This window comes from Ornithodoros turicata, chromosome 1 (assembly GCF_037126465.1).
Source record: "Ornithodoros turicata isolate Travis chromosome 1, ASM3712646v1, whole genome shotgun sequence".
Lineage (NCBI taxonomy): Eukaryota > Metazoa > Arthropoda > Arachnida > Ixodida > Argasidae > Ornithodoros > Ornithodoros turicata.
The window spans coordinates 106,674,339-106,687,532 of NC_088201.1; positions in this window are offsets into that span (position 1 = coordinate 106,674,339).

A 13,194-nucleotide genomic window follows, 5' to 3' on the forward strand; every position below is an offset into this window, starting at 1 on the left:
AAAAAGAAGGACACTACAAATACTTCAAAGACTGAAAATGTTGGAACCATTCGCCAGGATGTTGTCTCCGAGCTACATGCGCACGTTACTGGTGGTGGGTGTGAGCCCATTTGTTTAAAACCAGAAATTCAGGGTCATGTAATTCCAATGGAAATGGACACAGGGTCAAAGAATACTATTGTACCCCAAGTTGTCTACTCGAAGCATATCAGCCACATTCTACTGGAACATACCTCCATGAAATTTCGAACTGTGACAAGTGAATGCTTCTTACCTGATGGCGTAGCCACGGACGCTTCTTCGCGAAGGCCACAAATGATTCTAATTGTGCGTATTACAGAAGCAGGTTTCCCTTGCGTTAAGTCACGTTAAGAGGTGCATGCTTTGCCGTAAAATTTCGTGATATCTCAAAGCTAGGTTTTGGTCAGGAACTCTGCTCTGTACCTGTATCCATACCAGATGCTGGTGATATTCTGAGAGTTATCGAGGTTCTTTGATGATGGATCTTCACCAACGGCGACGAAAGTAAACATAGGCTCGCTGCGCTGTACGCGACGACATGTCATTTTCTCACTGCTGCGTATTCCATTCGCTACCGATTCGGCACGTAAAACCATATGGGCGTCTGCATACTGCTCCTATACACACTCCCCAGGCCCCAGCGTAATTAATTTCGTCTTGATGGGGCTCGCGAATGACATTCACCAGCGGGAGAGCTTGCTTCTCTCAATTCATTTCATCGACGTCTTCTTTTTGTCCAACACCGATGTCTGTCGACTCCGCTTTGAAACACCGTTCATTCAGTTTTCAACATCTCAACGCACAACCACTGCGTACTCTTCGTTGGAAAACGAGCACCACCACGCCAGACACATACGCACTGCGCTGTCTTCCCAAGCAACGGCCAGCGACGGCCAAGCGACGGCCAGCGGCGTCCGCACAGCGGCACAGGCCGGCAGAGCAACATAGCCGCTCCTTTCTTGTCTACCTCCTCACTCTCCACCAATCAGCTGCGTCCTTTTCGTCCCTGCGCTCTGCTCTTTAGCAGATCTTTAGCAGATCTAAATACGCACCAGCTCCGCTGGCGCAGCGGTAACGCGTGCGCTTGGAGACTGGGAGGTCCGCGGTTCGAATCCGCGGGCCGGCTGTGCCGTCTGGGGTTTTTCCTGGGTTTCCCTCAGATGTGTAATAGGCGTATGCCGGCACAGTTCCCCTGAAGTCGGCCCATGGACGCAGCTATCCTCCCCCCGAGCGGATTCCGCTCGGTCTTCCACTTCACCCTTTCCTCTGCTCCTCTCCACCACCTTTCCCTTCCCGAGAAACATGCCGCCTAATCAGGCAGGCAGACCTCCCGGTTCCTCCCAACGACACTCCTCCTCTAAATACGCCGCCCGGTGTGGGACGGCGAAGTGGGATTCTGCAGACGATTGATTCCTCTGCTCTTAACTTAATTTGTTCATAAAGTGTAGCTCGTCGAACTGCAAGGAGTTTGTGTGCCTCTGTAGGAACAACTTCCTCGGGGCTCACAATTTTTTACGTTTTTTGTTAGGCCTAGGCTTAGAATTATATAATCGGCTTATTATAATATTAATTAATATAACTTATTATAATTATACAATAGGCTTCGAATGATAATTATCGAAGACGGCACTGGGAACAATGGAAACTATCTTCCCCCCAGACGGATCAAGGCGTGAAACGGCACAAGCCGCGTCAAGCTCCCACATTCTAAGCGTCCCCGCTCTGAAATATCAGAGGAGGAGGAAATGAGCGATCTAGGCTCTCTTCAAAGTGAACATGACACCAGTGCGTGTCAGAATCCAGACAACAGGGAACCAGAACTGCACAATGAAATCATGGAAGACTATGATGAATTCATCACAGTGGTGCACAAGAAGAATCGAAAGGCGGGAATACCGGTCATATTACGTCCAGTCAACCCTAATGAATCTTTCATCAGTGTAAATCAGAACAAGTTTGCAAAGGAAGTATTACAGGCCACTCAAGAGCAAATCAAGACTCACCGTATTGCGAAGGACGGCAGTATTGTTAGTTCTGTTGCTTCGTTCCTGCTGCTAAAGCATCTCTGGCGCTTACGAGCCTGGCCAGAGTTGCCGTGACAACTCGTGTGCCGGAATCCTATGCCAGGAATATAGGGAAAATCACTGGCCTTCGAATACCATACACGGATGAGCAACTCCTGGAATTTTTAAGCCCCATTGGAGCAATCGAAGTACGCCGACAGAAAGCATTCAGACAACAAGATGACGGAGATATGAACGTTAAGGCTTCGTCTAGTATAGTCATCACGTTCAAATCGGACATGAAGATGCCGGCCAGCGTTGTACTCGGGTTTAACACTTACAACTTTGAAGAATATTTCTCTCCTATCCAATGCTTCAACTGCATGCGGTTCGGCCATATGGCAAAGAACTGTAGAGGAGTGACGCGGTGCAAGGTTTGTGCTGGTCCGCACAATCATCGTGAATGCACCTCCAAGAGTAAACGCAAATGTGCAAACTGTCATGGCCCTCATGCAACATCCTATGGAAGATGCCCCCGCCGTCAAGCGGCCATCAAAGCCGTCAGAGCAGATGCATATGGCGAAGAACTGACAAAACTCGAAGTAAAGACCACAATAGCCAACACGAGCCAACCGACCCAACAGAAGAACGGGCAGCCCAGAGTACCCCCGCGCACAGATGAAAGTTTTCCTCAACTCCCACCTAGCCCCCAAAGGACACAACGAGAACGCAAGACACCGGCACCACCAAACCAAAGACCAGCACCACCACTAAAGACTGCAGCACCAAGGGTGTGGAACGTCGAGCAACACCCTGCAACTAGCCAGCCGGTATTACCAGTAGCGCCCCCTCCAGTGCCTCCAAGATGTCCCATCGATCGCTCAGCAAGACACCCACAAGAAGAAGGTTCACTAGTGCTTCAAATAACCCTTTCTTCTGGCAGCGCTAAAGGCTATTGTTGCTGCTCTGCCAAACGCAAGGCAGCTACCCGAGGTCATGCAGGTTTTGGCATTTGAACCTGAACTTTTGAAAATTCTAACACAGACCAACCATGGATACAGTCTACAGTGAAGCTACAGTAATGCAGTGGAATTGTAATGGACTAAAAACACGGATCAGTGATGTCAGAAACTTTCTCCGACGGCATCCAATTCCGGTACTTGCGTTTGTTGAAACCGGAACCAGCGGCACTCTCAGAATTGCGAACTATGTGTGTTATGTGTGCCCAGGAACTAAAAGCCGCGTCCTCCTTGCTATCCGTAAAGACTTTTCATATGTCCACTTGAGCTCATCGAGTCAAGGATCTGTTGAATATGTCGCTGCCAAAGCACTCATCTCATCAAGGTATCTGACAGTGGTAGCGGCATATATACCACCCAGAAAACAAATCGATCTTAAGCAACTCAGGACCTTTCTTTGTTCACTCCCTAGCATTAAGTACTGACCACGACTATCCGGAAACGCTACAAGGCTTCTGGACACGTTTAATTAGCAATTAGAGCTAATTGGGACCCCCCACATTAATCAGCATCATCCTATGAGTCATCACACTAATTGGGGAGCGTCTAACTAGTGTCCAGACCACCCTGTGCGTTTCCGGATAGACCTGGTCATAAAAAGAAAAAAATAGATAGAGATAGAGTGCAGAGAAGGAGTTTAGTTGAAGATCAACGACGCCATCTTGAAGAAAGCGGTCCGGAACGGCCGCTGACCGTCGCTGGGAGACGGAGCACAGAGGCAGGTTGCAAAGCATCGCAGCTATGACCACCAGCTCTGGACATCCTGTGACGTCAGCTGTGACATCATCATGGCATGTCTGGGCAAGTTAGGACAGCTCTGGACATGCAAGGAGAAAAACACTCGTAATACAGAGACTGGGAAAGCAAGAGTATGCAAACCATCAATAGCTAACAAGAAAATAGAATTAGTTACACAACAAATGATCCCACCACAACAGGAGCGCAGAACGACGCGACTGCTCTATCCCACAGCCAGGCAGAGAACTGACTCGTAATGGTTTTTTTCTCCTGTATAAAGCCCCGCAGCTGCACCCCCTAGCGGTTACTTTCTCAACTAATCTCACAACAAAATTATTAAGAATCACACCAGCGCTACTCCCGTTCCCAAGGCAGAAGAAGATAGAAAATGACGGGGATGCCCGGACAACAGCAACCAGCACCCAACCTGCACTGGCACGAAAATCGCAAACAAAGCGGGAAGAAAGTTGGCGAAAGCATTAGTTACACAACAAATCAGCTCACCACAGCAGGAGCGCAGCCCGATGCGACTGCTCTCCGCGACAGCCAGCGAGAAACTGACTGGGACGCCGCTACGCATGCGCGCCCTTAGCGCCCTCCGGGGCGACCACCTCCGAGAGGCTAAGAGAGAAAAGCATTCCTGTGCCCCCTGCTGGCCGTTCTCATTGGTCGTGACGTCATCCTATTGTCTCAGGGCTACCCTGTTTTTTTCCACTAATGCTCCTCTAGATAAGGTCAATCTGCAATGAAGCCACGGTATGACGTCATCATGCACCTGCGTGGCTCAAGAACGCGTGTGCTCTAGACAGGGGACCTATTATTTATTGAATCACTATCCCAAGATTATTTTCTTTATTCTTCTATAACGATTGAATAGGAAACTATTGCAGAAGAGCACCATGCAAGAAAGCTGATCGTAGGAATTCCAAAGTCTTACTAAATGAGACTTGCAAAAGTACAAAATATCCTAACACGTAACTCCATCAACGGCAAAGAAGAGGACTAGGCACTCAACAAATCAACACAGAGTACGGGTAACCAGGAGCGCAGAACTCAGGGCAGCACTATCGTCAAGACAACAATGTTACTTGTCAAAAAAGAAAAAATACGAAGCGTCAACAAACGAAAGCATGCATATCGGGGCATGTCAGAACACGTCAGGACAAATTGCACGACTGCTGGGCAACAGAGGAAAACAAACACTTGAACAGAGTGGAAAGACACTCACCATCATTTTTCACGTTCACAGCATTCCCCCATTGGAAATCCGCTCGCCACAAAAGCCACCTGCATCGTCGAACACCATTCACCAGTGACGAACCACACATCCGCGCCCCATCAGAGGCAGACAGAACCCCAGCGAAACTATGCTCTTCCACTGACGTCCAACGCAATTGCTAGGATCATAATTAACGGTCCAGACCCGCCAGTGTCCAAGAGAGAAGTGAATCCTTGCGCCCCCTGCAGGCCGTTCTCACTGGTTGTGATGTCACCCTATTATCTCACGGCTACACTGTTTTTTTCCACTAATGCTCCTCTAGACAAGGTCAACCTGAAACAATAGTGTTGCGGTATGACGTCATCATGCAGGTGCGTGGCTCAAGGACGCTTACGCTGTAGACAGGGGACCTGTTATTTATTGAATCACTATCCCTAGATTATTTCCTTTATTCTACTATAATGATTGCATAGGGAACTATTGCAGAAAAACACAGACAAGAGGAGATTGTAGCATTTCATTCCCAAAGTCTTACTCTACAGGAAAAAAAATGGTTCAGCAAGACATGCCCATCCCAGCCAAGAGCCATGCACCTAACTGAATAATGACGCTTTGTTCCTCCTGAATAAAGTCACTCACCTGTCCGTCTCGCGGTTACTCTCTGAACTAAATGAATCGCAAAATTATTAAGAATAGCTCTACTTCCATTTAAGGCAGCACTATCGTCAAGAATATTCCTTGTACAAAAAGAAAAACTACATGTAGAAGGAAAGCATGTCAGAACAGGCCCAAGCATGTCAGCGCATGTTTGTCAGACAACAAGGGGGAAAAAGCGAAAAGAAACAAAGAAGAAAACCAGTATCAAACTATTTCTAAGCACACGCACTCCTCTTATTCAAAAACAGTGCTCATCATAAATCCATCCAGGGCAATACACACCATTTTTCTATTGCTACACTTTTTTCCAGTAACGGTCAATGCATTGCTACAGACTGCGTGGCGTCATCACATCCTGTCTGAAGAAGAAGGCAGCGGCAAAGACTCCTATTATTTATTGAATCGCAAGATTACTTCCTTTGCCCTACTCTTCATGACATTCATTCTCTCATTAAAATTCAACACAAAAGCACCCTGCATATTAGCGATTTTCACCCCAAAGGCTCATCATGGTCATTAGAATTACAGTAAACTACCACTGCTCTTTTAAAATAATAAGTGAGACCACTCAACATCACATCCAGGCTTATGTAATACATGACCCTTTCTATGCTCACACATTCGTTGTCTGAGGCTACACCAGCGAGCAAAAAGGCGCGAAAGCCGGGTGGGCAAAGTTCCATTCGCGCATTGCGTGCAAAAAGGCGCGAAAGCCCGGAGCAAAGTTCCATTCCCGCACGCCAAAGCACAAGACACAGAACGCATTTACGGGAACATGATGGCATTCCAACCATATTAATGATTTTCTACCTTGCATTGCAGTTTAGAAAAACTACTACAAAACTATAATTTTAAAAGCCCATTAAAATTCTTCTTTCTATGGAAACTATAATTGCCCTATTACTTGGATCGCTATTAATGAAGCGCTCCAATTTTTTCTCTCTTCCCATTTCAGCCTTGTCATGCAGTGAAGCAGACTCATATCCAAAATAATTAATTTACACTGAGGGTGCCGTGCTTCAGGAATTCCTATCCTGCGCTCAGATGCAAGCATTTCTTCACGGATACCTTTAACAGCTGACTTCCTCAACATACCGAGCTCCTAACAACATCTAACAAACAATCAGAGAAACCCTCTTCTCAGCTGCACCATGCGACTTTCTTCTGCGTAAAATCGGTGATTTGAGGAAGAGAGCAGCGAAAAATTGCGCGCACTTGTGCTAGACTTAAAAAACCTGAAGCATATGCTAATAAACTAAGAGAAAGACACTCATGTCTGGTATCTGATAGTGCCACATACACAGACGCATTGCCCTTGCGCAAAGAAAGCACAGGACAGGGATACACAAATTTCCTTAGGTGAGCAGGGAAAAGGCTTAAGACCTCAGGTCACCACACATCGCCACGCGGCTAGCACACCATGACACCAACAAGATACTAGCAGCGGGAAGAACTGCAACACTGCTAAACAAGACCAGACATGCCATGTTGACGTCACAAATCAGGAAAAAAGCACACGCACGCACGCACAGAGGACAACGTATTAAACACACGGAGCCCTCAGGAATAATCGTAGCGTTACCGCACATCGCTACGAAGCTCAGCAACGACAGCAACAAGATATTAGCGAAGGGTAAAAATTGCAACACTACCGTAGTCATGCGACATCGCATACAAAACACTGCTCATCGGGGAAAAGGCCTAAGCCTGCGGCGGATCATCATAGAGCATACACAACTTCATTTTGTCTATTTTGCGTAAACTAAACGCGGTCTGCTTGGAAAACGACGTACAAATTTTCTTAGGGAGCAGAGAAATATAGAAATTTCTACTCCGTGCTCAGATACCAGCATTGCTGCTCAAAAACCTGTAAAATTAAGCACTGCTTACTTCGTCAAGATAACGAACACCCAACAAAATCAAACAAACAACCCCACTTCCACTGATAGAACAGTATTCAGCTTTTACGCAGGAGGCTTTCTTCTACATAAAAGTAGAGAAAATAAGAAAAGAGCAGCGAAAAATTACACGCACTTTTGCTCGCATAGCTATAAGAGAGAAAAAAAAATATCGACGCACACGCTAATAAACTGTGACAAAGACACCCATTTCTGCTATCAGATAATTATTGCATAATGCTAAATACTCATTTGCATTGTCCCTGCATGAAGAAAGCAAAGGACAGGGATACACAATTTATCTTAAGCGAGTAGGGAAAGTCACTTCTACTCGAACAGCTTAATACCATAAAGTCTGGATTTTTGCAAAGCATATAAAGCTTGAACAGCGCTACGAACGAACGAACGAACGAACGAACCGAACGAACCGAACGAACCGAACCGAACCGAATCGAATCGAATAGAATCAAATCGAATCAAATCAAATCAAATGCATCGCCACTGTGATAAAACAGTGCACTCACTCGGGGAATCGCGCGCGTCGCGCGTCCAAACCGCGGGCCCGCGTTGTGCTCCCACGGGAATCGCGCGCGTCGCGTGGCGAGAACGGGCCCGCGTGCGGCTCGCGTGGGGCGCGGTTCGGGCGCACTGTTTTATCACTTAAACGGAAGCAGAGCTGACATTGTTGTACCCTGGCGATAAATCTTTTTATTCCAGCGCCACCAGAATGTATTCAGAAAAGGCTTCGGGTGTGTAAGGTCAGCCCAAGGTGTGTTGATGGGAGCGCACTGCTCTGTTGGGTCTCTATAGTATTCTTGCAAAATATATGGGTGCAAGAAAATAAAAGGAAAACGAAGAAGACAATTCACTCCTGTATGATGATGGCTGCGTAGAAGCACGGCACCGTTTTCTTCGCGGAGGTATAGCGAACGTGCATTCCTTTCTTTCTTTTTTGGTTCGCGTCGGTCGAGTGGCGATATCCTGTTACATCCGGAACGAGGACCTATCGCTTTGCGATCGCATACAAGAGTGAGCCATCTTTTGACGATGGTAGGATAATTATTGACCTGAGGAATAATGTGGATTTACGTGGTTGTGAGAATAGACTGTGTTTGTGAGTGTGAAAATGTGAGTGTGTGTCTGTGTGTGCGCGCGGGCGCTTTTCTGAACCAGGGATCCCACTTGACAAGTAAGTTACTTCTGTTTTTTTTTTAATTCCGTGTTAGCGCCGCGAAGAAACTGAAGTTACTTCTGTGTGTGTCTTTTCATGTGACACGAGTGATACATTTATGTACTATTGCGTGGAATAGTGGTTTAAAAAAATAAGTGTAGCAGCGCTTGCATTGCTATCTGTAGGATGGAGCGAGAGCGTTTTTAATGGAATTACCTCGCGAACCTGGTGAAGTCTTCGTTTTCGGCTGGCTATTTTATGAGAGCCGGTCCTGTTGCGATGCATTTGATACGCTTTCCTGAAGCAGCGTGCTTTGTTCTTGTAGTGTGGTTTACGCCTTTATCAATAGAAATGAATAGAAGTGTTTGTTTGTTTGTTTGTTTGTTTGTATGTGTCTCTCACATTCGTAGCACTGTTCAAGCTTTATTTGCTTTGCAAAAATTCAGACTTTATGGTATTAAGCTGTTCGAGTACAAGTGACTTTCCCTGCTCGCTTAAGATAAATTGTGTATCCCTGTCCTGTGCTTTCTTCACGCAGGGACAATGCAAATGAGTATTTAGCATTATGCAATAATTATCTGATAGCAGAAATGGGTGTCTTTGTCACAGTTTATTAGCGTGTGCGTCGATATTTTTTTTTCTCTCTTATAGCTATGCGAGCAAAAGTGCGTGTAATTTTTCGCTGCTCTTTTCTTATTTTCTCTACTTTTATGTAGAAGAAAGCCTCCTGCGTAAAAGCTGAATATGTTCTGAAATGTGTTCTATCAGTGGAAGTGGGGTTGTTTGTTTGATTTTGTTGGGTGTTCGTTATCTTGACGAAGTAAGCAGTGCTTAATTTTACAGGTTTCTGAGCATGGAGTAGAAATTTATATATTTCTCTGCTCCCTAAGAAAATTTGTACGTCGTTTTCCAAGCAGACCGCGTTTAGTTTACGCAAAATAGACAAAATGAAGTTGTGTATGCTCTATGATGATCCCCCGCAGGCTTAGGCCTTTTCCCCGATGAGCAGTGTTTTGTATGCGATGTCGCATGACTACGGTAGTGTTGCAATTTTTACCCTTCGCTAATATCTTGTTGCTGTCGTTGCTGAGCTTCGTAGCGATGTGCGGTAACGCTACGATTATTCCTGAGCGCTCCGTGTGTTTAATACGTTGTCCTCTGTGCGTGCGTGCGTGCGCTTTTTTCCTGATTTGTGACGTCAACATGGCATGTCTGGTCTTGTTTAGCAGTGTTGCAGTTCTTCCCGCTGCTAGTATCTTGTTGGTGTCATGTTGTGCTAGCCGCGTGGCGATGTGTGGTGACCTGAGGTCTTAAGCCTTTTCCCTGCTCACCTAAGGAAATTTGTGTATCCCTGTCCTGTGCTTTCTTTGCGCAAGGGCAATGCGTCTGTGTATGTGGCACTATCAGATACCAGACATGAGTGTCTTTCTCTTAGTTTATTAGCATATGCTTCAGGTTTTTTAAGTCAAGCACAAGTGCGCACAATTTTTCGCTGCTCTCTTCCTCAAATCACCGATTTTACGCAGAAGAAAGTCGCATGGTGCAGCTGAGAAGAGGGTTTCTCTGATTGTTTGTTAGATGTTGTTAGGAGCTCGGTATGTTGAGGAAGTCAGCTGTTAAAGGTATCCGTGAAGAAATGCTTGCATCTGAGCGCAGGATAGGAATTCCTGAAGCACGGCACCCTCAGTGTAAATTAATTATTTTGGATATGAGTCTGCTTCACTGCATGACAAGGCTGAAGTGGGAACAGAGAAAAAATTGGAGCGCTTCATTAATAGCGATCCAAGTAATAGGGCAATTATAGTTTCCATAGAAAGTAGAATTTTAATGGGCTTTTAAAATTATAGTTTTGTAGTAGTTTTTCTAAACTGCAATGCAAGGTAGAAAATCATTAATATGGTTGGAATGCCATCATGTTCCCGTAAAGGCGTTCTGTGTCTTGTGCTGTGGCGTGCGCGAATGGAACTTTGCTCCCGGCTTTCGCGCCTTTTTGCACGCAATGCGCGAATGGAACTTTGCCCACCCGGCTTTCGCGCCTTTTTGCATGCTGGTGTAGCCTCAGACAACGAATGTGTGAGCATAGAAAGGGTCATGTATTACATAAGCCTGGAGGCGATGTTGAGTGGTCTCACTTATTATTTTAAAAGAGCAGTGGTAGTTTACTGTAATTCTAATGACGATGATGAGCCTTTGGGGTGAAAATCGTTAACATGCAGGGTGCTTTTGTGTTGAATTTTAATGAGAGAATGAATGTCATTAAGAGTAGGACAAAAGAAATAATCTTGCGATTCAATAAATAATAGGAGTCTTTGCCGCTGTCTTCTTCTTCAGACAGGATGTGATGACGTCACCCAGTCTCTAGCAATGCATTGACCGTTACTGGAAAAAAGTGTAGCAATAGAAAAATGGTGTGTATTGCCCTGGACGAATTGATGATGAGCACTGTTTTTGAATAAGAGGAGTGCGTGTGCTTAGAAACAGTTTGATACTGGGGCTCTTCTTTGTTTCTTTTCGCTTTTTTCCCCCTTGTTGTCTGACAAACATGCGCTGACATGCCTGGGCCTGTTCTGACATGCTTTCCTTCTACATGTAGTTTTTTCTTTTTGTACAAGGAATATTCTTGACGATAGTGCTGCCTTGAATGGAAGTAGAGCTATTCTTAATAATTTTGCGATTCATTTAGTTCAGAGTGTAACCGCGAGAGGGACAGGTGTGCGATTTTATTCAGCAGGAACAAAGCGTCATTATTCAGTTAGGTGCATGGCTCTTGGCTGGGATGGGCATGTCTTGCTGAACCATGTTTTTTTCCTGTAGAGTAAGACTTTCGGAATGAAATGCTACAATCTCCTCTTGTCTATGGTGTTTTTCTGCAATAGTTCCCTATGCAATCATTATAGCAGAATAAAGGAAATAATCTAGGGATAGTGATTCAATAAATAACAGGTCCCCTGTCTACAGCGTAAGCGTCCTTGAACCACGCACCTGCATGATGACGTCATACCGCAACACTATTGTTTCAGTTTGACCTTGTCTAGAGGAGCATTAGTGGAAAAAAACAGTGTAGCTGTGAGATAATAGGGTGACGTCACGACCAGTGAGAACGGCCTGCAGGGGGCGCAAGGATTCACTTCTCTCTTGGACACTGGCGGGTCTGGACACGTTAATTATGATCCTAGCAATTGCGTTGGCCATCAGTGGAAGAGCATAGTTTCGCTGGGGTTCTGTCTGCCTCTGATGGGGTGCGGATGTGTGGTTCGTCACTGGTGAATGGTGTTCGACGATGCAGGTGGATTTTGTGACAAGCGGATTTCCAATGGGGGAATGCTGTGAACGTGAAAAATGATGGTGAGTGTCTTTTCTCTCTGTTCAAGTGTTTGTTTTCCTCTGTTGCCCAGCAGTCGTGCAATTCGTCCTGACGTGTTCTGACATGCCCCGATATGCATGCTTTCCTTTGTCGACGCTTTGTATTTTTTGTCCCCTGTCTAGAGCACACGCGTTCTTGAGCCACGCAGGTGCATGATGACGTCATACCGTGGCTTCGTTGCAGATTGACCTTGTCTAGAGGAGCATTAGTGGAAAAAAACAGGGTAGCCCTGAGACAATAGGATGACGTCACGACCAATGAGAACGGCCAGCAGGGGGCACAGGAATGCTCTTCTCTCTTAGCCTCTCGGAGGTGGTCGCCCCAGAAGGCGCTAGGAGCGCGCAAGCGTAGCGGCCGCGGAGCGGCGTCCTAGTCAGTTTCTCGCTGGCTGTCGCGGAGAGCAGTCGCATCGGGCTGCGCTCCTGCTGTGGTGAGCTGATTTGTTGTGTAACTAATGCTTTTGCCAACTTTCTTCCCTCTTTGTTTGCGATTTTCGTGCCAGTGCACGTCGGGTGCTGGTTGCTGTTGTCCGAGCATCCCCGCCATTTTCTATCTTCTTCTGCCTTGGGAACGGGAGTAGCGCTGGTGTGATTCTTAGTAATTTTGTTGTGAGATTAGTTGAGAAAGTAACCGCTAGGGGGTGCAGCTGCGGGGCTTTATACAGGAGAAAAAAACCATTACGAGTCAGTTATCTGCCTGGCCCTCGGATAGAGCAGTCGCATCGTTCTGTGCTCCTGTTGTGGTGGGATCATTTGTTGTGTAACTAATTCTATTTTCTTGTTAGCTATTGATGGTTTGCATACTCTTGCTTTCCCAGTCTCTGTATTATGAGTGTTTTTCTCCTTGCATGTCCAGAGCTGTCCTAACTTGCCCAGACATGCCATGATGACGTCACAGCTGACGTCACAGGATGTCCGGAACTGGTGGTCATAGCTGCGATGCTTTGCAACCTGCCTCTGTGCTCCGTCGCCCAGCGACGGTCAGCGGCCGTTCCGGACTGCTTTCTTCAAGATGGCGTCGTTGATCTTCAACTAAACTCCTTCTCTCCACTCTATCTCTATCTGTTTTTTCTTTTTATGACCACGTCTATCCGGAAACGCACAG